Source organism: Myotis brandtii, unplaced genomic scaffold, assembly GCF_000412655.1.
Source record: "Myotis brandtii unplaced genomic scaffold, ASM41265v1 scaffold581, whole genome shotgun sequence".
NCBI lineage: Eukaryota > Metazoa > Chordata > Mammalia > Chiroptera > Vespertilionidae > Myotis > Myotis brandtii.
Genome location: NW_005370182.1, coordinates 2,283,133 through 2,305,101, shown reverse-complemented (window position 1 = coordinate 2,305,101; position 21,969 = coordinate 2,283,133). Strand labels below are relative to the sequence as shown.

The 21,969-nt window shown below is 36.0% G+C and overlaps 1 protein-coding gene and 1 pseudogene across 5 annotated transcripts in view; one reads left to right on the top strand and one right to left on the bottom strand.

Annotated features, from left to right (window-relative positions):
- The window catches only part of SLC16A7 (solute carrier family 16 (monocarboxylate transporter), member 7), a 151,629-nt gene that overhangs the window by 77,490 nt on the left and 52,170 nt on the right, over nt 1-21,969 (bottom strand). The gene's annotated exons all lie outside the window — the stretch shown is intronic.
- On the top strand, nt 19,158-20,503 carry LOC102241593 (annotated as a pseudogene).

Below are 21,969 nucleotides of genomic sequence, written 5' to 3'. Positions count from 1 at the left end.
GGAAAGTAGGGGAGGGAGGGGGTAAGGGGAAGAGATCAACCAAAGGACTTGTATGCATGCATATAAGCCAAGCCAATGGACATGGACAACAGGGGGATGAGAACATGAGTTGGGGAGGGGGTTAATGGGGGGGATAAGGACACATTTGTAATACCTTAACTAATAAAGAATTAAAAAAATAAATAAGTAAATTAAAAAAAAAGAGACATGAACTTTTATTTACATAGGCAATGTTGTTGTTGTTTCCACTGATGGCATTAGCAATGGTGAGAAACAGTAATGGAAAAAGCCATTTGATCTCTTTCTCTCTCTGATCTCATGTGATTCCAAGAAATATTTAGTTGGAGACATATTAGAGAATTATTGTTTTTATTTAATTTTTATTCTGCTTTTTGAGCAAGAGAATTATTTGGTTAGTCTGCATTTTAGAAAATAATCCTAAAGATAGGGTTAAGAAAATGATTGAAGGGAGATAGAGGATATATCAGCAAAATAGTGAAATGCATTATAGTAATCTAGATAAGCCCTCACAGAGTAGGAGGGAAGATTTATTATTAAAAATAATGATTATACTCTAGCTAGTTTGTCTCATCAGATAGAGTGTCGGCCTGCAGACCAAAGGGTCCCAGATTTGATTCCAATCATGGGCACATATCTTGGTTGCAGGCTCCTCCTTGGCCCTGCCCTGGTTGGGGCACTTGGAGGAGGCAACCAATCGATGTGTTTCTCTCACATCGACGCTTCTCTCTGTCTTTCCCTATCTCTTCCACTTACATGTGGAATTTAAAAAACATCAAACTCGTAGAAACAAAGAGTAGAGTTGTGTTTGCCAGGGGTTGTGGGATGGGGGATTTGAGAGATGTTGAATAAAGGGTATTCATATTGAGTAATAAGATAAATACATTCTGGGGATCTAATATATAGCATGGTTACTATAGTTAACCAAACTTTATTATATACTTAAAGTTTCTAAGAGAGTAGATCTTAATTGTCCTCACCACCAAAAAATTCATAATTATATGAGGTGATGAAGGTGTTAACTACTCTTATTGGGGCAATCATTTCATATATGTATGAAATCATGTTTTAAATCATAAATTTACAAAATGTTATATCTCAATAAAACTGGGAAACAAAGATACCCCCATACCCACACAAAGCAATGAATTAATACTAAATTTTAAAAAATGGTTACCTTTTTGGGGAGTAGGTTGAGAATGAAAAAGAAGAGGAATAAAATCATTTTAAGTGATGTTTCTAGTGAATTCTTCAGTTGAATGGTAGGCTCCAGAATATGCATTATATGAATCTTCTTTCTAACTTATGCAAATGTTACTTAAAATTGGTTGTATTTATCAAATCTATTTTGGTAAAGTATATAATAAATAGTAATTTCCTCTTATCTACTTAATAGAAGAAAATACTGTAGGAAGGAATTTTATATTATTGTCCCTGACTCCATTTATTGCATTTTGTTTTATTTTTTAATGTGATGTACTTTAATTCTTTAAAAAATATTTTAAAACATTATAATTATTCAAGTTCTCCTGAGGAGTAAGAGAAAAGTGGATTTCTTAGTTTTTTTTTATTTTTGAGAAATTACAAGCTCATTTAGTGGGGGCTGTACCTAATTATCTTTTATTGTTTTTCAAGTACATTTGCTGTGCTTGACTAGATCATGGTAATAAAAAAACAATAACTAGTAAATATACATATATATTTATGTATTAGTGTTCTGTTAAGCACAAATTTTTTAAAAATCAGAAGCTACTTTACATAAAAAAGAGCAAAATGATGTCAGCATAATAAAAACACATTAAAATGATATGTTTTAATAAAGTAAAAGTAATTTAAAATTAGTTTATTCTAAATGCACATGAAATCAGTATAAAAGAAATTAATTTTCTTCATCCAATTAGTAAAAGAGCATAGTAAAAATACTAAAAAGTGAGGTAAATTGTTTATACCTAGAAGCATAATAAATCAGAAGCAAAATCTGTCAAATGTGAGTCATTGAGAACATCAATCTGTACAATGACTCTGCTGTCAAGTTCAGGTTTGAGGCTTAATCATTTTAAGAACAAGAACGACGTGAGTCATATTTTATCCAAGAGACACTTGGGAACACATATTCATGATGGCACCCTCATAAATTTCTTGAAAATTTGCCTGAAGGTCGATTGACAATGAAATAATAGAGATTTTAAGTTTTGAACAGGTTTCATGAAGGTAGGTTTAATTAATATTTAGCCTGCATTGCTGCATTGTCATTTGGTCTCATGAATATATCCACTGGGAAATATGAGATCATCTGCAAAACTAGTAAAACATATAATAGTCCTGAAGTACACTTAATAATTAAGTGCATGATGTGTAAGCACTGAGTAATATCAAAATATCTGACTCCAGGTCATTTATTCTAAAGGGTTAGCTTTCCTTTTTGATGTTTTATACTGAAAGAAACTAGTTCATTAATTTATAACTACATATTTTTTATTAAGTCATGCATCATACTTATTCAAGGACTATATAATAACACAATTATGGTAGGTTGGGAAATTGGCCACAAATTATTCCCCTCCCTGTATTCACCTCTTTAAATAGTTCCCTTTCACTTTTACTATGGGCGTGGCCATGTGACTTGCTATGTGCATTAGTCTCTGTGGGCTGCTATAACAAAATACTATAGACTGGGTGACTTAAACAACAGTAAAATATATTTTCAGGTACATCTAGAGGTTGGAAGTCCAAGATCAGGGTACCAGCATGGTTGGGATCTAGTAAGAATCTTCTTCTTGGCTTGCAGAAAGCCACCATCTCACTGAGTGTTCCCAAGGCCTTTCCTTGGTGCATGTATGCAGAGAGAAATCAAGCTCCCTAGTGTCTCTTCTTATAAGGCCAATAATTCCATCAGACCAAGTCCTTACCCTCATAATCTAATTACCTCTCAAAGGCTCCATCTCCAAATACCACTACATTGAGGCTTAGGACTTCAACACACAATTTGGGGTAGGTCATAAACAATCAGTCCATACCCTGTGGCCAATGCAACAGCAAGTAGATCCTTGAAAACCATTTGTACATCTGAGCCCCTCCTCTCTTTCTATTCTTGGGACCCTTGTCATTACTACCCTATACACTTGGAATCCAAGCCAGCCGGCTGCATAATGAGCGGCACATGCCTTGTCCCATCTTCATCCTTGCTGACCTAGGCCAGCTCTGTTATGAAGAGAATGACCTGAGAGCCAAAGATCAGGGCTATCACTCTCTCAGACAATTATAACTACAGATTAGCCCCACTCTCCCCACCTGATTGGATCTTTCAAATATTAACACTAGTTTTTATGTTACCTAGACTCGCATGTTGGATATTGTGATATGAATTACCATCAAAGTTCTGCCAGAAGAAGCTTCCTTCGTTGTATCAGTTATTTCACAAATATTTCTCACACAACTACATGGAAGGAGTTCAGTGTGCTAGATTAGGAGTATAATGATGGAACAAGATACAATCTATGACTTCACAGAGTATAAAATTCTTTGAGAAACAACAACAAATCCAGGGCTGGGGTGGAGAGAAAGATTATAATACTGTCTTTATAAGAAGATGGCCATGTGAAGACAGAGAAACACAGGAGAATGCATGGAATTATTTGAACCATCAAACACAAAAAATGATTTGAATGATTATTCTCAGTTCTCCCAATGGTGTTGTACAGATATTAGGCAACTCAATGCACAGGAGATAAGTTAATCTAATCCATTCTAAGACTTATGGCCTGAAGGTATAATTTTCTCACCAAACTCTTGATGAGAAAAACTGGTCTCGGTTGATAACTATTGTATTAGGATGTATAAGTATAATTAAACCAACCAGAAAAAATCATAAATACATTTTGGTTATGTTTTGAATAATGTGCATGATTGAATCAAGTGGGGAGTTGGGGGGAGACAATATATTTTGCAAAGGTTCCTGGTAAAGAGATGCTGAGCTACTTGGAGAACTAACAAATAAAGTTGATTCCCTCTTTCTGTTAGACAACCAATGATGCCCCTGAAAATATCACAGGAAAGTCCTATAGAGACTAAAGTCACTTGGAAGAACTGAGAAACAAAATGAAACTCATAGTTTCATCTTTATAAAATGTTTCTAATATTAAATTCAGTATTATGGGTAAGAAATATAAAGTTTTTTCATTGTTGCCTATCCCCTCCTAGGTTACATGAAATAGTTATTTACTATTTTTATGATTTCAACCTACAGTAAAAAGAAAATATATTAATGAAATGTTAATATAAAATATGTTATTGCTAAAAAATTAAATATACTTAGGACTACCAATGGACAAAGAAGCCTATTTTCCCTGCCAACTTGTCTAGTCTCTAATTAACTCACCTTGCTGAGTTAGGTTTAATTTTGTTCAACCTCATGAGATTCTCATCATCAGTACTTATTCTGTCTATGTTGACAACATGGTCATTCTAGTATATTTCATATCTAGCCTCAAGTAACAACTGAATCTATTGGCCAATTACTGTCTGAAAGAACAGCTCACTGTTAATTATGCCAAAACTAACTCATCATTTTTAGTAGATATTTTACACCAGATATAAAATGCTAAAAATTCTATCCAATAGATTAGCTTCAGTCTAGGTGAAATATTATGTAGCAAAATAATCCTGACATGCATATTATACTGCTCAAAATTCTAAATTTTATAAGAGCCTTGTAAGTTATTTTATAATAGAAGTGATAGAAATGGAAACTTCCTGCCAACAAAATATCCCGTCATAATCAAATCTTTTATACTTTATAGCGCAGAATTCCATGGCTTTGTTAAAGCTTTGGTTCAAATACTTGACTAGATCTAAAACTGAATCTGAATTAAAATCCTCATACTATAAAGTACTCTTGCAGAACAATATTGGTACAGAGCTGGCACAGCCTTCCATCTAGGTAAGCATTCAATAATGCCACTTTTGCAACCCACCCAATTAGAATACAAAGCAGATCTATCTTATTGCAACAGACAATACAGAACTGCCAGCCACTTCAGTTTTGATTATTTGCCATCCAACTTTAGTCAAAAGTCAGTGAGCAGATCAAGATATTTCTGTAAATTTGCATTTGGATATAACTGCTCTGGTGCAAGCACACAGTGATGAAAAATAAAATCTGAAAAGCAAAAAACCAAATTAAATAACTAACCAAAAAAATAATAATAAAAGCAATAACAACAAATATCTCCATTGACCCAAATATGGTGAAACAATGAGTCTGCTGGAATCTGGAACAGGAAGCAGGCAAGGAGGCAGAAGTTCATGTTCTGCCTAATAGAAGGGACTGAAGTTCCAATTTCTACTTTTTGTAGAGAATGTCTATTTCATCTGTCCCATTGTTGTATCATGAAAGCAGATACTTGTTTATTAGACTTCACAAGTCCACAGATGGAGAGGAATTTTGCCCCTGGAAGGGCCAAACCCCAGTCTCATCCATACTAATTTAGCTAGAAGTTGATGCTGAAATGGTTAAGATTTGGGGGATATTGGAATTAGGTGAACATATTTTTACATGGGAAGGACCTGAGTTTGGCGTGGGTCAGAAGGAAGACTGTTATGGGTTGAATTGTGTCCCTCAATTAAAATATGTTTAAATCCTAATCCCAATACCTCTGGATGTGACCTTATTTGAAAATAGGTAATATAATAAGTCAAGGTAAGGTCATACTGAGTAGAGTGGACTCCTCAGCCAATATGACAGGTGTGTTTATAAGAAGATGGCCATGTGAAGACAGAGAAACATGGGGGAATTCCACATGGAGACAGAGGCATAGATTGGAGTGATGCTGCTACAGCCTGGGGCTACCAGAAGGTAGAAAAGGAAAGGAAGGATCCTCTCCCTAGAAGTTTCCAAGAAAGCCAGCCTAGCTGACACTTTGATTTCAAACTTCTAGCCTCTAGAACTAAGAGATAATACATTTCTGTTGTTTTAAGCCACCTCATTTGTAGTTCTTTGTTATGGCAGCCCCAGGAAGTGCTCTGTAATTTTTATAGTTTACAAGGTAGTTTTATATGAATTCACATGGTTCTCATATTAAACAAGTGAAGGAAACACTACTATTACTGTTATAACCCCACTTATAGCCCACCTGACAAGAGGTTCTTACAAGGGTATGTGATTTACCTAGGATTTGCAAAGCAAGCTAACTGTAATGGTGGCATTTTGAGGTAAGTTTCCCAACACCTACTCCTTTTACAACATTTGAAAACATAGACACTCTCTATCTCTCTCATTTTTAGATGGAGTGTGTGTGTGTGTGTGTGTGTGTGTGTGTGTGTGTGTGTCTTTAATATCTGTGGGTAACTGCCAAAGGGTCTCGGTGAACTTTTTAACAATTCATGGAAAACATTGGATAATGGGCTAAATGAGCAGAGACAAACTTTTTGATGGTAACCTGATTTGCATATTCTCAATAAAAAAGTGAGAAGTAGATGAATATCCACTGGACACAGCCAATAGCTCCTATATATTAAATATGTACAAGCCAGATTCTGAATACAACTATCTAATAATCAAGACAAATTGAAGAGTCTACTTAAAAAAAGATAAGAAATCTATACATACTCAACTTAAAGAAAGTCTTAATTGTTAAAATTTCCAACTTAGTTTTTAATTATCTTAAGTCAAATACTTGTTTTATACTTAGATTGCTTCACACTTTAAATGAAGATGCTTCATATTTCTCGATATATTTTTATTTTACCCATATTTTAAATTTTCTAAATTAGTGAAACTTTAGCCACCTGAACATTTAACTTACATATTATGAACCTGTCAGCATGGCTTATTATGTTAAGTGAAATAAGCAAATCAGAGAAAGACTCACAAAATAGAACCAGAGGCATAGACATGTGGAACAGACTGACAGAGGTCAGAGGGGAAAGGGAAGGGGAGACTGGATGAAAGAAGGTGAAGGGATTAGTCAAAGAACATATATGCATAATACATAGACACAGACAACAGTGTGGTGATGGCCAGAGGGAAGGGGTGACAGGGGTTGGGTAGATGTGAGCAAAGAGGGGTTGGGATGAGGACATTGTAACAATGTCAACAATAAAAGTAAAGTTAAAATAAAAGAACTGGCAGTACTCTTTTCTCTAACCTTGAGAACATAAATATACATAAGGAAATACATAAACAGACCCATGGACTGGATTATATAAATTATAATAAATTGATACACAAATTTTAGGAATGCCAAGGGTGAATCTGGAAAATATCATTCCACAACCATACCTTAAATAACAGTGCTATTTAGCTATACCTCCAAATAGAAATGTATTAAGGAATAAAATATGATTCCCCTTTCAAAAACAGCAGACTCATTGACCAATAAACCATTAACTCTATTTTTGTCAACTGTTAAATATTTGTTCTTCAGTGTGCCTACTAACTCCACATTTCCATTGTATAATCATCAATCATTGCCTGACATTTCATTTCTGTTCAAGAGAAATATAAATGGAAAATTGCATATGTAGCACCATAATAATGTTTAGCTTTTGATGCTTGCTTGTCTTTATCACTTGAGTCTGAATACAACCAAAATAAGTTTTCTTGCCCTGGAATACTTGTTAAATAAAGATAACAATGTCCAAACACTTTAGAAAGAATAGAAGAAACTCTCTATATAAATCCATCTAATTTGTTGCTTCATTGGTTTAAGCAATGTACCTCTTTATGTTGAGAATTCAGTTAAGAATATGATTAATCTGTAAAGGTACAGAGCAGATACTTTCATTGTTAGAAACTAGCCTTAAAAACTGTAAAATTTAGTAAGCAATGTCTTTTAATTACATCTAAATTATACAGATGGCATCACCTGAATTACAACTATATAATAACTTCATATTTTGCCATAATACAATCACAAATGTTTTGGAAACTTATTGCCTAAGCCCCATAATTAAGCCTAATTTATTTTTACAATTTGTTCAGCAAAGTGCACATAGATATTTATAAATCATTATGACTTTGAAGAAGAAAAATAAGATTACTTTTGATATTTACATATCAATAAAAGTGAAATTTTAGTGGTTAAAGATTCAGTGTTGTTTTCAAAATTTCAATGTTCGGCAAACTTTAAAAATTTCCTGACTAATGAAAACTTGGAAGACTATATAATGTACTGTATTATTTTTAAGTAATTATGATTAATCATCTGTCAGCAAAGAAGTTTAAGGATGACAATGGTTTCATAAAAACATTTAAAAATTCTATTTTCCTAATACAAGTATAGGATCCTTCATTAGCTTCAACTTCATACAACTCAAGAACACAATCTTTTTCTATCAGCCAACATTATACTAGTAAACAGTTTTCCTCTGTTCTTTCATTAAGCTCAGAACATGAAATCATTTTATATTAAATGGATTGGAAAAAAAAACAACACATGTCTATAATCTACAGAATAGTTTAACATGTCACAATTTGTATAATTTAAAAGTTACCTGAATAGAGACAGAACATGAGTTTGACACTTTTCTCGGGGCTCAGAGGCAACTGATCATTAACTTTTAGCCAGAGGCAACCTTGCACACAATCTCAAGAGACTCTGCTTTGCCCTTCCCTCTGTCTTCTCTCAAATAGGGGAAAGGTAACTCTCTCTCTTCTTGAAGAACTTGTTTTGACACTCAGAGTTAGTTCATACTTTTCACAGTTAAAGTTAACTTGGCTTAAATTATATCCTAGGTCAAAGAAGGTGACCAAGTCTGGCCACTGGAACTGTTCAATTTAATCTTTGGATTCTCTGATGTTGATACATCCACATTTTCAGCTGATGTAAATGATGCACAAAACACATTGTGAAAGTACTGTATACGTAATGTTCCAGGGAATCTTCACCGAGTCTGAGACTAGATAACTCCGTAAAGTTATGGACAATAATAAAGAAGCCAAGGTCATGTGCTGAATCCCTTGAGAGCCAGTTAGTTTCATTGTGTTGCCTACATTATACTCATTACTCCGCCAGTCATTCTGTAAATGCATGCCTTCTGTCACAAAAGTCCTCCCTAACAGTGATGGTGAATCTGATGGGTCAGTGTTGCCTTCTTTGTTTTTGAAGAAATTACAATAACCTTTGGAGAAATAAAGAGCTATTGTTTTGTTTGTTTGTTTCTAAATATATTTTTATTGATTTCAGAGAGGAAGGGAGAGGGGGAGAGAGAGGAACATCAATAATGAGAGAGACTCATTGATTGGCTGCCTCCTGCACATCCCCCACTGAGGATTGAGCCCCCCAACCTGGGCATGTGCCCTGACCAGAATCCAACTGTGGACCTCCTGGTTCATAGGTCGATGCTCAACCACTGAGCCACACTGGCCAGGCAAGAGCAATTGTTTATTGGGTGTGTCTCATATTTTAGGTAGGTATTTTACCAAACAATTTACAACTATGATCATTTTCTAAACCATATAAGATAAGCACATATATCATATGGGTATGAAAATAGTGAAGTTCAGAGTTTTGGTTACTTATATAGAGTCATATAGCTAATAAGCACTGGGGTCTGGATTCTATTTCTAGTTTGTCTGGATCCAACGTCCATTTTCCTCTCCATTGAACAGCAGTCCAACCTTTCCATGGTCAGTGGGTGCTGGGGATTTGGTTTTCCATGTGAAAGATGCCTTTATTTGGATCTATGCACTAACAATAGCCTGTTGTAAAATGTGTTTCCCAGCGATTTTAGTAGGCTGCATTTCTAAATGTATATAACGGTCATAATAATAAAATAAACAATCTCTGGACATTTCCTATAATTTAACCAAATAAAGCAAGTACTTTTACAAAATAAGATCTGGTATTTTTCTGCCTCTTCCATTAAACACATTAGTTCAAAAAATAAAATAAAAGCATCAGGAAATTTTGTGCAGTTCAAAATTAAACACACACTAAGATTGTAATACACTGAACAAATTGTACTATGAATAGCACAATTATGTAGTACATCTGACAATAAAAAACAGATATCTTTACTGAGAACTCTTCAAATACCTTTGTCCCTAACACAGCAAAGTACTTAATAGCTAGTAAGTGTTCAATCCATTTATTTAGGGTAAAGTTACCTGAAGTAATAATATAGGTGATTTATCAATTAAATATAACTTCATTTTGTACTCTACAGAGACCCCTCAAAGGACTTTCTTTTTCAAAAAAGGTGAAGGATGCCTGGCCGACATGGCTCAGTGGTTGAGCGTTGACCTATGAACCAGGGAGTAGCGGTTCGATTCCGGTCAGGGCACATGCCTGGGTTGCAGGCTCCATCCTCAGTGTGGGGCATGCAGGAGGTAACCCAACTGATCAATGATTCTCTCCCATAATTGATGTTTCTGTCTCCCTCTCCCTTTTCCTTCCTCTGAAATCAATAAAAATATATATTTTTTAAAAGGTGAAGGAATAAAATTTCAATAAGGTTGTTTGCTTTATCAACTACTTTTATATAACACAAATATGAACAATAAGACTCAATTTCATGCAAACAAATGATTATTAACTTTATGAAGTAAACATGTTATTAATAACAAGAATGCTAAATTTAAAAAGGCCTTATATATAATTACATTTATTACTTAGTATTATTATAAAAACTTCTATAGTTAAAAAAGAATTGCAAAGATATATCTCAGTTTGATATGTAACATTATACTATCAAGGAAGTAACTTGACAACATTTCTTTTTCAAATGTGTCCTCCTACGCTAATTTTTATATATTAGAATTTTTATATATATTTTGTTTTTCTTTTGTATGATTTTGCATAACTTACAATAATAAATCCTTAAAAAATTACTATCTAAGTGATAGAAACTGGGGTCTGTTAACTTTATAGAGCCTGTTAGAAAAGTTTAAAGAGCTGTAATTATATATTTGTGTTTTTTTCACATGTAGAATTCATTTTTCTTCACATAAGTTATTTCTCCTACTAAATTATTAACAACTTAAGTATTTGTTTTTATCAAATCTACCAAAAATTCAAAATTTCCTAATGTAAAGTTAGTGTTTGCTGAAGTAGAAAAAAAAATAACAAGTATCACTAAGTGACTTTAATATGCAACTTTTAACACCTATGTAATCACAGTAAAACTTCAACAATTTTACTCATTTTGTTTACAAGACGTACATCTGAGTTAAACTACAGAAAATCAGGCTGAGTTAAATCACCGAGTTCTGCGGGGTGAGAGGTAAATGCAGACTGTGGTATTTGCTACATAAACCTTTGAAAAAGGAAAAGGCAACTGCACCAGGAGCCCTGGGGAGAGAATAGCTGAAGGTGACTAACCTTTGCCAAGGTTACAAACTCTCAAGAGTAATTCCAAAAGTACGCTAAAGTGAGCTTTTATTTTTTAATTCCAGTTTCCAAAATTCTTCAATAATGTAGGTTCAGGACAGAGAGGAAATACAATCTCGGGGGGAGACCATGATGAAGAGCAAGTGTGCTCTTGGAACAGGTTTTTAATTCCGAGTTTCAAACAAGACAATATGTTCTTGGCAATGAATTTGTTTGTAGTATTATTCCCAAATTATATCCAGCATTTGCGCATTTCCCTTGTGAGATTTTGATGTTTTTTTGCATTATGACTAAGGAGTGAAAAGTGAGGTTATATGGAAAGCCCAGATTCTTCATCTGAATTAAAAGTGCAAGAAATTCCCCAGGGCAGAAAGCTCAGGCATATATTTTGGGTGAGGAAAGGCAGTAAACTAGTCAGAAGGCACAAAAATTAGATTCCTCACAAATACCATGAAAACCTTCTAATGGATTCCTTTACTCATCTGGATAAAAATTATCCCCATATTCTTTTTTCTGGAGAAAAAGTACCATAATTTTAACATTCATTTAGCAAAATTGACTGTGATCCTATTACGTTCTGAATTCTAGAATTATAATGGAGCTAAAAGTCAGCACCTACAGGAGAAAAATGTCCAAATTTATTCCCTGATTTAATTATCCTTCAGAATTATAATGTAAAAAGGAATTTTTAACTTGATAAGCATAAAAGGGGGAAAAAAGCATTTAATTAAATTTGTCTTCGTGGAATAATTTCTTTAAGACCACAGAGAAATATAATAGGAGCAAGGTGGTCCTAAACACAGAATATACACGTCTACTATCATTTTAATAGGTTCCCCCCTTTTTGCTGCTGACAGTGGCTCACTACTAATAGAACAGAATTATTAGAAGTGATTTGAGTACATAGAACATTTAAGACCCTTCTTTTCTTTAACTGTTATCCAGTCAATAGGAGATATTACTGTTACCATGGTAATTAGCTAGTTATTAATATTAATAATAAAATATGAACAAAGGGAAGGCCAAACATTATAAGCGTGGCCATCTGGGCAGCTTCACCAGAAAGCTGCAAATTTATGCTCCCCAGGGAACCACTAGTCCATTCTTTGCAAATCACTAGGGAGAGGAAAGTGGGCACCTATGTGCAGTAAAGTGCAATGAAGGAAAAATACATGCCTATCAGTCTAACCTGGAAACAAAGATCATTGGCTAAGAGTGTGGAACCCAATGCCTGCAAAACTCGGGGAATACATAATCTCCAGACAAAGGAATTTTCTCTCTCTTGTTCTCTAGCTTTGCTCATGGCAGGAGGCCCACTTTAACCAGCAATAGGTGAGGACACGGAGAACACCCCACCGATAACATGCCATGTTCAGCTAATACAGGAAGCATGTTCATAAAGAAAGTGCTTTAAAAATCTTCTCTAGACCAGAACCTGTGATTTCACTTAGCTCGCTGATGTCACCCTCAGCATGCACTGTGGTCTCACGGCTTTCTATTAAATAAATGCACCAACATTTGGCCAGTGACTCAGCTCAAAAGTCTCAGAGTCAGCAACACTGTCTCTCCCTCTCTACCATCAAATCAAAGTTGTCAATTCTAGTAGATTCTACTTCCACATAGGTCTCTAGTTAGTTATTAACAAAAGAGAAGGGAGCAAAATGGACTAAGCCTGATTAAGTCTAGAAGCCACAGTTTCAGAGACACCCCAGGGACAGCCACATCCTCCACCAAAGAGACATTAATCCCCAAGCAGGCAGGGAAGACCAGCTTTCCAATCTCCCGGGGAGAACAACTGGCCCATTAGCCAGGATTACAAGGGTCGGGGGGTTGGAGGGAAGGAATAAAGAGTGAGGGAGAAGTTCTAACATGTGCATGCACAGAAGAATCCAGATGAAGAGGCGAAACGACGAGGCATGCAAAGTAGAAGCCAAAAGAGGAGGAGTCTAGCCTGAGAAACGCTGGGGAGAAGATCAGATAGGATAAGGGCACGAAACCCTGGAAGATCCTGGAAAGTGATTGGATAGTTTGAAAGAAAGTTTACTCCTCTCCAAGCCTAAGTAACTATAAACAAAGGTTAACAAAGACCAGAGGCTTTGGCACTCTCTCCCTTTAGCAGCTGCTGGGGGCCCAAAGTACAGGGCAGATCACACGGGACAGGAACAGACTGTGCTGGACCCCTGGAGCCTCAGGTGCTGAGGTTTTGGTCCGGGGCCTCTTTCTGGGCTTGGTGGGGACAAGTGCAAGCCTACAGGCCCAGAAGCTGGACTTCTTCTGCAGCAAGAGGGCACTGAGCCACCTGCCTGTGGATGAGACCGTGGGTTCCTGGGAACAGTCTTTTGTTTTCACCCCAATAAATCTTGCCACTACACCTCAAGTCCTCCTGCATGTGTAGCCTGGGAATGCATTCCCTGCAATACTGTGGAAAAACCCTATTTCATCAGGCAACAAATCTATTTCCTTTCCTTTTTCCTACAGGCACCACTTAATTTCCATCAGTTTGGTAGCTTTCCAATTGTTATCCCAACTTCCAATCTCTCTACTTGCATAAAGCCTCAATATCTTTGACTAAATTGTACAGTTAATACAAGCTCAGACCATTACACACTTGTTATTAAAACAGGTCAATAACTCTTCACCTCCTCTTACCAACACCCAAACACCACAAACATCAGTGTGTGCATTGCACGCACACACACACACACACACACATACACACACACACCAAGGGATATGAAATAAAATAATATGATCAAGTTCATAGTTCTATCTATTGCTGAAGGCAATAACACTAACATAGGTGTTTTGATGTGCTTTGGCTTTTCACTGCCATTAGTAAGCTAAAAGCCATTATTTCTCCTGGTTTTAAAAACACTACAAAGGCATTAGACATTTAAAAAATCGAGTATATGGAGTTTAAGGCAACACTGCATCCACTGGCCCATTCGCATGTCACTCACCAGGTATGAGATTCGTCCACACTTCAAAATAACATTATATCTTTAGTAAAAGTAAATTAAAGCTTTAAAATTTTTAAATAAAATTTTATTTTAAATGAAAGCACAAAACTTTCAAATGCTGATACCATGGACTATAAATAAGAAAAGTAGAATGGCTATTGTCAAAACGACTAGAGCTAACAAATGGTGGCGAGGATGTGAGGAAAAGGGAACCCTGGTGCACTACTGATGGGAATGCAAATTGGTGCAGCCACTATGGAACACAGTATGGAGATTCCTCAAAAATTAAAAATAGCTGCCTTAACCAGTTTGGCTCAGTGGATAGAGCGTCAGCCTGTGGACTGAAGGGTCCCAGGTTTGATTCCGGTCAAGGGCATGTACCTTGGTTGCGGGCACATCCCCAGTAGGGGGTGTGCAAGAGGCAGCTGAATCGATGTTCCTCTCTCATCGATGTTTCTAACTCTCTATCCCTCTTCCTTCTTCTCTGTAAAAAGATCAATAAAATACATTTTTTTTTAAAAATTAAAAATAGAACTACTGTGTGATCCAGCAGTCCCACTTCTGGGTATACAGATAAAGATGAAATCACTATCTTAAACTGCACTCCTGTGTTCATCACAGCATTATTCACAATGGGCAAGATATAGAAACAACCTAAGTGTCCATGGATGGATAAATGGAAAAAGACATGTACATCTATAACAGAAGATAAAGACATTTGTATTATATGTAAGTAATTCAGACATTAAAAAAATAGGAATTCTGCCTTTTGAGACAGCATGGATAGACCTTGAGGATATTGTGCTGAGGGAAATGAGTCAGGCAGAAAAAGGCAAATACTGTACTTACATATGAAATCTATAAACAGAGAGTAGACTAGTGGTGGCCAAAAGCTGAAGGGTGGGGAAAGAAATGAGATGTGCTAACTTCCAATTATAAGATGAATAAGTGCCAGGGATTTGTGTGTGTGTGTGTGTGTGTGTGTACAGCATGGTGACAACAGTTAACACTGAACTGTTTACTTCAAAGTTGCTAGGAGAGTAGAGCTTTGATGTTCTCACCATAACAACAAAATGGCAATTATGTAAGGTGACCAACATGTTAATTGACTTTATCATGGTAAACATTTTACAATATACACTTGTTTCAAGTCATCTCAGTGCACACCTTAAACTTACACAATGCCATATGTCAACTGTATCTCAACAAAGCTGGGGAAAATAAAGTAATCTAAAATCACATGGCAAAGGCAGTTTATAGGAGTCAGAGCCATGCCCTAGGACTTGATAAAATTCCTGTGGTTCCATTTTTTTTTTTATTTCTCTCTGCTTTCCTCTGTAAACAGACTTCCTTGGCGTCCACTTAAGCAGAAGACAGAACCCATGGACCTGTTTTGCCTTCTCTGGACTTTTATCAGGGCCCAGTCTCCTCACTAGCCTTGATCCATGGAGAACAAGCTATGCCTACTATGGTGTAACAGAACTCCTTGCTATCCTTCTTCACCCTATTCTGAAGGATTAAAAAGAAAGCATTTGATCTAGTGTGAGAAAGCTTGTGTGCAAACCTGCACTCTTCTTACCTTGAACAAATTCCCTAACCCCTCTGAGTTTCAGGCGTCTCACCTTCGGACTTCATATTTCCTAATGGAGACACTTCTGTAAAATGACACTTCAGTCTGTTCCACATCTGATTGTTGACTTTGGAAGAAAAAAATCTAAGCAAGCTTAGTACGGACATTTCTTTTTCATATGTGCCCTCCTACAAAGTAGGGTCTATACTACATAATAATTTTGTCAGGGCTGATTCTGCTCATACAAAAGGAAAGCCTAAGTTTTGGAGATGAGTTCAAATTAGAAACTCCATTAGTAGTTGAATCTATCCCCCCCCCCTATGTTAATGAATCAATATTTAGTGAGTAGCTAGCATATAAAAGTTATGTTTTGAATAGTAGAGATGCCAGGATAAATAAGACAGGTTCTCTTTTCTCATACAGTCACTCTTCCATGATGGAAGGCAGATTCATGCACAGTTAACAAGCCAGAATTATTAAAGGAAAAAAAGAGGTATAAAGTATTATTAGAGTTCTCATATACTGAAATACATTATATAATTTAACTCTACCTCAACCATTCACATATTCTATAGGTAAGAAACAAAATCATGACACCTATTCAAGGCATCTGCCATAACATCATAAAGCTGTTCAGCATTGTTAGAATTCCATGATCAGGGTAAGCTTCCCTGTATCTGAAACCAATATACTTATTAACCAGATTTTCCATGGACACATGAGCAAATGTGACTGATTTGCTCATAACAGGAAGTCTCAAGTCATTCTTTCTGGACCATAACATGAATGGAGAAAACAAAATATAATTTTAAAATGTCCTAGGTTTAATACTCTGCCAAAAGTGTATATATCTGACCCATTCAGACTTAAAAGAAAAAAGCCTAATCATTTGATAATCAGCATTAACATCTACCCACAAAATCTACAATCCATGTAAAATAAATTACAAAGATCTCCACACAGTTAAGTCTGCCCTGAAGCAAGCCCTCTTAACTTTCTGTGATGTTTACTGGTATCCAGGCAAAGGACATACTAATTAGTGAAGTATGGGAGGAATGGGATTATAAAATAGAAATTGAAGGAATTGACTAAAGAGCAACACTAAGATGCCATATACATTTGCGGAAAAACAAGTTTCATTTAATTAAAAGCACAGAATGCGATTATTTGTGTCTGTTTTTTAAACACATATCAATAGGTCTGTGATTGAAGTTGATATTCTGGATATATAGTCTTCGTCCTCAACTCATAAGGAACAGGCAGGAACAAATCAGTTCCCTTAGTTAAACCATGTATCCAAGGGAACCATATGATGTATTGTGAGAAACCTCAACAATCAAACACTTAGAACGGACAAAAATTAACAAATCAAAGAGGCAAATAGCTCCATGATTGACCTAATATCACCTTGGCATCAACCACTCTACTCTCAGATTTGCCAGGCTGTTTTAGTTTTCTATTGCTACTATAAACAACTACCACAAAGTGAGTGGCTTAAAACAACACAAATTTATTATTTTACAGTTCTGGAGGTCAACAGTCTCACCGGGCTAAAACCAAGCTATCAGCGAAAGGCTTGGAAGAGAATTGGCTTTTCCTGCCTTTTCCAGCTTCTGAAAGTCACCCGCATTCCTTGGCTTGTGACTGCGTTCCTCCATTTTCAAACCGTCAAGGTTAGGCTCAGTCCTTTTCATGCTCTCACTTCTCCTTCATTTATCAAGTCCCTGGTGATTACCCTGGTCCCATACATATGATCAAAGATAATTGCAAGGTCATTTCCTTAGATTCCACTCATAATTGTATTGCACTTGTTTAGAAATTTTAGGTGATAGTACTTATTAAGGGTGCAATGTCATTTAAATGGCACTTGTAATGTTACCTGATTTGACCAGAGAACCTTAACATTGTAGTCTCAAATGAATGGAACTTGGACTGGCAGTCAATCTGCTTACTGTGTAAACTCCAAGACTGTAATAAGAAGACGATGTGCACAGAACTGTCTCATTTAGTAAATAGCACATGAAAACATGCCAATCCACATGCCAAGAACTTCCTTATAGTAATAATTAGAATTTAGAACCAATTTTAAAATAATATTTTTTTAAAATTACTGGTATTATGTATACAACCTAATTTTATATACTAGTAGTTAAGTTAACATGTTTAAGGATATAACATCTTACTATAATTAACTTTATTTCTTTCTTTAGTGACTACCAGTGAAATATACAATTCTGAACTCATTTCATTTACAGAGATGACGATATATTGGTATTATTTGCTACAATCCACATTTGCCTGTGTAATCACATTCTTTACCCCATGCCTAAGAAACAACCTTCATAGTTTATCTAATGTGAGATAAAATGTTACTAATATTTGAGAATGATGAGATAAAAAAGTTTTATTTTCTTTCCTTTTTATCTTAACTATAAACTTATTTTTAAAATGTGAGTTTTTTCTGGCCGGCGTGGCTCAGTGGTTGAGTGTCGCCCTGAAATGTTACTAATATTTGAGAATGATGAGATAAAAAAGGTTTTTTTTTCTTTCCTTTTTATCTTAACTATAAACTTATTTTAAAAATGTGAGTTTTTCCTGGCCGGCGTGGCTCAGTGGTTGAGTGTCGCCCTATGAACCAAGAGGTCATGGTTGGATTCCCAGTCAGGGCACATGTCCAGGTTGTGGGCTCAATCCCCAGTGGGGGGTGTGCAAAAGGCAGCCGATTGATGATTCTCTTTCATCATTGATGCTTCTATCTCTCTCTCTCTCCCTTCCTCTCTGAAATCAATAAAATTATATGTTTTAAAAAATGTGAGTTTAGAAATTCCCTGATTTTACTCTAGAATATTAGAATATCAGACTTAATTTTCATTTACAATCATTTTCATGCAATTTTAATTTTACAGTATTTTGCTGTGCAAAAATAGGGCAACAAAAGTTTTCTCATTTCCTTTCATGTGTACCTTTTCTTAAACAAAAACAAAAAAAGACCCTAAAAGGAATCTGTTCCTTGCCCTGCGGGTATTGCTCAGTGGTTGAGCATCAACCTATGAACTAGGAGGTCACGGTTCAATTCCCTGTTAGGGCACATGCCTGGGTTGCCAGCTTGATCCCCAGTAGGGGGCATGCAGGAGGCAGCCAATCCACGATTCTCTCTCATCATTGATGTTTCTATCTCTCTCTCCCTCTCCTTACCTCTCTCTCTGAAGTCGATAAAAACATATTTTTTTAAAAAGCTTGTGTTTGGGCTGGTTCAGGGGAGGGCAGAGGGCGCAAGTGGTGCGGGGACTTCGGCCCCTGTGGGGGCTCATGGGGCGGGAGGCCATGGCCTGCCTGGGAATGGGGGGTTTGGGGGAGTAAGGCAAGGAGATGGATAAACCAACCATCATATCAGGATGTCTCTTTCTTGCTGCCAATATTTTCGCCATCACCAGCATCACCAACCTCAACTGGATCAACACCGGGGAGTCCGAGGGAGCACTCACTGTGGGCCTTGGTGCGACAGTGTCAAACAGTCCATGAACTAGAGACCATATATGCATCCCACCTCAGCTTCCCCAGGACTGGGTCACCGCACTGTTTTTTATAACCACACTGTTTGCTGGTGGCTTCCCACTGGTGAAGAGAAGCTAGCCACCACTGGTGAAGAGAAGCTACAAAATATGCTCGATGGATAGCATTCACTGGAATGATCCTTTTCTGTATGGCTGCCCTAATATTTCCAATTGAATTTTACATCAATGAAGTCAGAGATCAACCTTATAAATTACCCAACAACAGAGCAGTTGGGTCCTCATATTGTGGACGAAAGGGGGCAAATGCTGACCTGACAAGCTCAGGGAAGGCCTGCATGGAGGTCTTGCAAACTCAGAGACCTAAAGTAACCACAAAGGATGGTCTGAAATTAAACTTTATCTAAAAGCAGTTATGGAGGGTAGTTACATCCTAGGCCGGTATCTTCACCGACAAGGTCAACCTTTACCTTAACTGAGCCTATCTGTCTTTTTGCATCTGTGATAACATACCCTTGAAATGTCTAGGTAACTTGTAACTACCCTTTTTCCGGACCCCTTAGGGCACAACCTAATGTGCCTGGGTGCCAGGACAGATACCACAAATCCCTTCATTATCATGTTAATTGTTCCTGCACCCACCTAAGTATGTGTCTATATCCAATCCCAGAGGTTTCCCCCGCTTTGCTTTCTCCTGCCTCTCTAGTCTATCACCAATGGATTTCATGTAACCCATCTATGTCCCTCCTTTGATTGCAATGCATAAATATAGATGTAACTCTCCATTCTCCGGAGCACTGACCTAATCTGTTAAGATATTGCTTCCTGGCAATTGTCGACAATTTGGCTCAAATAAACTAACAAAAATTCTTTACAGGTTTGAATGTTTTTTTAACGTTAACAATATGTACTTTTTGTCTTATCAATTTTCTTTACAACAGTAGGACCTCTGTTTGCTGGCAGAATTTGTTTACCAGGCTGATGAATGTCTAAATTGCTTGACATTTTTATTATTTTAATTTAATTTAATTTTTTTTTAGGTTTGGAGGGTAGGAAGGACAAAGGCAAGGCATCTCAGCAGTCCTCGCTTCGAAAGATGCTTAGATGAAACTGATGCTGAAAAAAAAAAAAAAGCTTTGATTTATTCTCACTATGCACTTTGGATTTTTTTTTTTTTTAAAGAAAGCCTTTTCCATAACCAGATGCAGACAATATTGACTAACCGCCTGAGCATAATTTCGGGCAGTCAGGTCCGCACTGTGGTAGTCGCCTAGTGACGGAGAACGCTTTCTGCTGAAAAGCATGTGACCCTTTGTGACTCTGTTGTTCCATTTTTAACATCTAATGATTCACTTGAGGGAAAAAAAATCTAGATATTTATGAATTATTGTAGACCAGAGGGATGTAAGAGAAGTTCCTGTGGGGCTGGCCTCACCTCCTAAGAAATTAGTGTTCACACTTCCTTGTAGTAGTATGGGCCTGGGGCACCAGTGGGGATTGCCATTGCATTACTGCACCAAGAAGCCAATAGATCAAAACTTGTTTGCTAAAATGTATGTAAAAATTCTGAAATTCCCTATTCTCTGTGTACAAAACAAAAAATTCAAACACCAAGAAACATGTTACTGGGGGTGGGTGGGGGAAATGTTCCTTATACTAGTATTTATATAAATATATATATACATATATATGTGTGTGTGTATATATATATATATATATATATATATATACACACATATATATATATTATATATATTTTGCTGGGGAAAAAGCATGTATTTATGGACTGATATGTAAAAAATAAGGACTAATTTTACAGTTACATAATCATATCTACTAAATAAATATTTTAATGAAAGGTAGTTAAAAAGAAATAAAATGTTTTTTATTTATTTTGGCATGCCTTTTTAACTTCTGAGTAACCTTCACCTTCTGCAAAAGTTAGTATATATGACTCTTTTGAATAATTTCTAAACCATATATATGTTTTACAAAGACTTTTAATTATTGAAAAAACAACAACTTGCTTTATAATTCCCTTAATATAAACCCAATACTAAAAGCTTTGGTTATATCTCTAGAAAAGTCCAAAAGCTAAGAGAAATTCCATTATGGAAAATCAACACAAAGAGGAAGCAAAAATACAGGCATCTCCCAGCCTCCAGAAAGCTGAGTTAATGTCCAATATTTTATCTCATTATCAGGTATAAAAATATGATATTTTTAATCTTGTAATTTAAATGGCCATACTTTTTAAAAAGAACCAGCAGCTATTTCAATATTGCTTTTTTAATACTCTGTGGTATATAAAGTTTTATGTCTGGTACATGGTCATCTCATAATTATTAACTTGGGAACTTTAGTTGTAACTAAAATGCAATAGTCAGGGTTCATGATCTTTTCTAACATGAACAAGTTTAAATTAAGAAATAAATAAAACATGTTTTTACAAAGGTGTTTATTAAAGGAGCTAAATATGTATGATGTAGAGGAAGAAATATACAGGGTAAGTTACAGTTGTAACATTCTTTTGAGTTAATAAAGCTATTGTAATAATCATAACCTGCATGTCTTTTCCC